This window comes from Motacilla alba, chromosome 13 (assembly GCF_015832195.1).
Source record: "Motacilla alba alba isolate MOTALB_02 chromosome 13, Motacilla_alba_V1.0_pri, whole genome shotgun sequence".
In the NCBI taxonomy this organism is placed as follows: Eukaryota; Metazoa; Chordata; class Aves; order Passeriformes; family Motacillidae; genus Motacilla; species Motacilla alba.
In genome coordinates this window covers 2,529,785-2,535,038 of record NC_052028.1, presented here as the reverse complement: position 1 = coordinate 2,535,038, position 5,254 = coordinate 2,529,785, and positions in this window count along the sequence as shown.

The following is a 5,254-nucleotide window of genomic DNA, read 5'->3' as shown; positions in this document are numbered from 1 at the left end:
TAATGTTGTGCTGCTGTTTTAATTCCTTAATCTTAGCCTGCTGACAGCTTCATTGCCTCAGGTCTTTCCGCTTCAATTCAGATTATAATCCCCGTTGAAGATGCTATTGAAATGATATATAGCCAGTCAGATACAGCTGTCCTTGGAGGTTTGACCCTTTTAACTTGGCAATCCTTTGACTTTGGCTCTCTGAGCACACGGGCTGGGAGGGCGACTTTCATTCCAGCCACGTTCCCAGCGCTGTTCAGGCTGCAGCACGTGGCTCCGGCTGAATGGGAGAGCGGAGACGCTCGCGCCTTTGTGCCCTCCGGGGTGCGAAAGGGATGCTGCCGTGGTTTCATGCACATTAAAAGTTTAGGATGTTTCAGAGAAGATTTAGCAGCAGCCATTTTATTCCAGCCACCAGCTTTGCAGACACACAGCCCCTCAATGCAGCTGCTCAGTTGATGCTGCTGAGAAAGGGGCAGAGGCTGCCCCACACCCCCCCATCTTTTCCAGCTTGTGACCTTGGAGCCAGTGACTGCTGCCTTGGTTTTCCCATGGCGTATCCTGATCTTGTCCATCCTGATACACCCAAGGGCCAAGATGTGAAATGGGCAGCCCTGCAGAAACCTTCCTGGGCTGCTGGTGAGGTTTGCACAGCCTCCTGCCACTGGGCCCTGCCTGTCCCTGCCTGCCGCTCCTGGTCCCTGCAAGACAGGGAGGAAATCCCTCCACAGCGCGGTGCTTTCAATAACGAGATTCCCTTTTGGTGTAAAGCCTGTCATCCCCAAGCCCATCCCGAGGCCACCTGCACCCTGGGGGCCAGAGCCCCAGCCCCAGCTCCCCGTGCTGGGGCTGCTCGCGCCGGGGGAGCGCGGCTCTTTGTCTCGGCAGCTTGCTGGGAGCAGTGGTGTGTGCGGCAGCAGATACAAGCTCCTGCTGGATTCCCAGCAGCGGGAGCTGCCTCTAGCCAAGGATGAAAAGCTGGTTTCATGGGAGGAAATAATATTTAGAGAAGAGACAGATAACATTCCCTGTACCAGCCATGTTAACTCTTTGCTCTCACCACTGCTTAGCGAGGTGTTAACTCCTGTCTCTCAGCCCCCAGTCTGGAGCAGTGGTTCTCCATGACTCCTTGTTAGCATTTGCCATCTCCATGTTGAGTTTAAGGTACTGATGGGTCAGGACTTGGGGTTTTACTTGGAGAGAGAGAAGACCCAGCTCTGCTGCTCCCCTTCTTCTTCTCACCAGTGAAAAAGGCTGGGGTGCTCAGTCCCTACTGGTTCTCATTAGCTCTTCCACAAGTGAAAACTGGGATCTGGTGGAGCAAGGAGAGGTGTTTTGCACGGTTTGCTCATCCAGGCTGGGATGTCCTGCCTGCTCCCAATGTGAAAGTGCTTTGAGGTGTTGGAGCCAGTTTGGTGCTTGTTCCCAGTGCCTGGGTGCTTGTTCCCAGTGCAGCTTCCTCGTGACCTGTGGTGTGGAGGACCTGGAGGAAGGCTGGGGACTGTGCTCGGCTTGAGCCTCCCTCATCTCCATCCCACTAAATGTTCATGGCAGTGTTTGGAGAAGTACTCAGGCATCACAGCAGACCCCAAAACAAAACAAATCTGTCTTGCCACCTCCACTTCTCTCTCCCTGACATCTTCCCTGGCCTCATGCTGGGATGAAGGGCTGAAGCCTCTTGGAGGGGCTGAGCACAAATACCCAGCTGCTCTTCTTTCTTTCCTTCCTGGGCACCCTGGGAGGCTTCTGGGCACTTCCTCAACCCCACCCTCTCCTGCTGATCCACCTTCCCCTCACTCTCTATGCATCCTGCTTGGGACTAGTGGACTAGCAGCAGCAGCATTCCCACCATGCCAGTAAGATGACTGGGACCAGGGACCTGAAGTGATTCTGGAGAAGGGGTCCCAGCCTGGCCCTGTGTGTTACCCTGTCTGGGCTAGCTGAATCATTCTCTGTGACTTTATAAGCAGAAAGACCTGTTTTTTCAGCAATTTCCACCAGTTTTACATCCTGAAAGATTTAAGGGCTTGGCAGGAGCTCCAGTCCTCCCACTGCTCAGGCCACAAGCTACTGCTGCCCCAGTTAGGCAGGCGTTCCTGCCATTTGCCAGCGTCAAAGCTAAACAACATCCATAGGCAGTATCCCTGGAACTCTTCCCTCCTGCCTGGCGTTGACCTGGTGCAGTGGTGCTGGCAGTCTGTGCCACCAACCCCTGCTCTGTCAAGGCGTGTCTGGGTGTCCCACGCTCCCATCGGTCCCATCAGTGCTGTGGCACCATCCCACGCAACTCCAGAGCCAGTATTCCTGCCCCCTCCCAGCTCTGTGGAGAGCTGTGTACTGAGAGCCACCTGGATCAGTCAATGCTTGGCCCAGTCTGCATCCTGTCCTGCCTTCCTCGTGTGGGGGCAACACGGTGTGCCCAGCGGAGGATCTGATCTGTGCAAGGGCAAAGGTTCAGCCTCTGATTAGAGCTGGGGGTGCTGCAAAAGAGAACAGGAATCACAGGATCCTGGAATGGTTTGGGTTGGAAGGTGCCTTAAAGATCAGCCAGTTCCACCCCCCTGCCATGGGCAGGGACACCTTCCCCTATCCCAGGTTGCTCTAAGCCCCATCCAGCTGGCCTTGGACACTTCCAGGGAGGGAGCAGCCACAGCTCCTCGGGGGATTGGTTGAGGAGGGGGTGGGAGGCAGAGATGGGATGAGGTGAAGATTTATAGAGGGGAGAATCCCTGAGCTGGGAGGTATCTTCTCCCCATCTACAGCTTGGGTGGGAAGCTTGAATGCCAACCTTTGCAAAAAGGATCAAGCTGGGAACCAGGGATGCCCACAGTGAGGTGGTGCTTGGCCTGAAGACCTCGGCAAGTTGGGCCATACTCCAAAATTTCTGTGGCTGAGCCAGCTCAGGCCACAGATGGGGCTAAGAGGGAACAAGTAGGGCTTTGGAGTGTTCCAAACTGGGAGGAAGGAGACAACCCTAGTGCTCCCCCATCCCCGTCAGGTCTGTTGCTGCATCCAGGTTGGAGGGTTGCTGGATGGATGGTTTCTGCTGGGCTCGGTGTGGGGCTCCTGAGCACAAGGGAGGTTTTGCTTTGTTGTAAGTGAAGTACAAAACCATCACCAGCCAGAGAACAAACAGCTCCAGGCTGGAGAGGGAGCAGGGAGAGGGAGATGGGGAGGAGCAGGGGGAGCATGGGGACAGGCCATCCGCAGGAGGTTTTTCAGGGACTTGTGATCTCAGAGCAAATTTCTGCTGTTGGCTGCACACCAGTGGCACCATTTCACCAACTCATGCGTGCCTCCCCATCGCTGGCTCCGCAGTGCTGAGCGCCTCGGGGGGGTCAGGGCCGCTCTGCGGAGGGCTGCGGGAATATGGTCCCTGCTCGGAGAGCGTGTGATCTGCCAGGCAGCCGGGGAGCCCCGGGGACACTGCCATGCCTTTGTTCCTCCTTCTCTTTCTTTTCCACCTTCAGATTTTTTTTTCCCCTGCTTCCAGCTGCGTATGCAGCACTCCCCCCCTCCCGTTTCCACCCACAGTTCCTGTCTTGATTTTCCTTCCCCTCTACAAATATATGTTCCTTAGGCTTCTTCTCCTCCCTGGCCAGCTCCCCCCATCAATGTTGCCTTCCCAAACTTCTTTTTGTTTTCTCTTCTCCCTGTTTTCCCACAGGCCCACTTCATTCCTTCCCCTTCCTGCCTCTCTCCCCTTCCCTCCAGCCTCTCGGGCTCCCGTTCACTCACTCCGTCTCCCCTTCTCTGACAGTTTGGGGGAAATCTGTCTGTGTCAACACAGAAATTCCATTATTTATTGGCTGAGTGGAGCAGGGTCCTACACTCGTCTGTAATTGTCTCCAGATCAAAGCAGCTGCTGATGGCAGCTTTGCCTTCTCGCAGCAGAACACCACCCCCAGCTCCAGCTCCCCATCCTCCCGGGGGAGTCGGGTGCGTGTGCGTTGACACCCTCGATGACTGATCTCTCAGACAGAGAGGAAAGAAGTAGGGCTGGTGGGGGAGAAAAGGGAGGCCTGGAGGATCTGCAAAGCTCCCTGGAGAAGATGGGGATGGCGGGGCGTGTCTCAGGGAGACAAAGTCCCTGGCACGGGCCAGGAGAGAGAGGGAGGGTAGAGGTGGTCCCTATCCTGGGAATGGAGACAGAGAAATGAAGTGGAAAAAGGGACAGGGAAGCAGGAAGCATCCCCATATCTGTCCACAACTGGAAGAATTAAATTTCAGAAATGGAGATAAAGGAGAACATGCCTTTTCATGCCTTTCCCTTCTGAAACCACCAACCTATCCCAGGGATGTGGGACTTTAACTTGAACTGCCGGCACACAGTTTTTGTTTGGGTGTTGATGCAAGTTGTCTGTGGGGAGAGGAAACGTCCACTCTGACTTCTGCCCCTTGGCCTCCTCACTGGGGTCCCAGCTTCAACATGACTGGGAGAGCTGCAGTGGTTTCTCTGCTGGAGGAGGTGAGATCAATCAAACCACTCTTCCCAGGCCCAGTCTACCCACTTCAGCGTGATACACTGGGGAACTTGGGAATCTTTTGTTTCACATGGATCTGTGGACACCAAAAGACATAGAGACCACCAAAAGTCCTGACAGCTTGGTCCCCTCTCACTGCCCAGTACATGAAGCTGTCAGGCTGAAGCCATGGCTCTGCATTTCTTTTAAATGTCCAAAGCATTTCCTTCTGGTAACACCTGCCTGGCCCTACCATTATTTCTCCTCTGGTTTCTTTCTCCACAGAGTTCAGGCAGTTTCACTTACACTTCTCCCTGTAAGGTATTGTTCTAAGCCTTAAATCAGTTTTTTAGTATTTCATAACTTCAGGCACAAGAGTTGTGCATAATATTCCAACGCCGGTCACACTGGTGCCTGTCAGAGGACAGGTGTCACCTCCTCTCTCACAAAGCTGCTCTTCCTCCAGGCAAGTATCACACTGTTGCCTGCCTTTCTTTCCTGCTCACTTTTCCTTCCTCCTTCCTTGCAGAAAGGAGACATTCCCTCAGGACATTTTAGAGACACCTTCTAAGTGGATGCCCACAGCAAAGTGAGTAGTCCCAGCTCTCAGGATAATGGGGACACACCCTTTCTTTTGCTTTGGGTCCCAAGTCTGTCACTTCAAGTGAAATAAGACGCCAGCCATGAGAGTAGCTCCTTTGGCAGCTTGGGTTTGCAAGAAATCCCAGAGCAGGAGGGGAGACTTGACTTCCTAAGCTGCCATTGAAGTCTGTGTCCTACAGGGAATCAGAACTGCTCCCTCA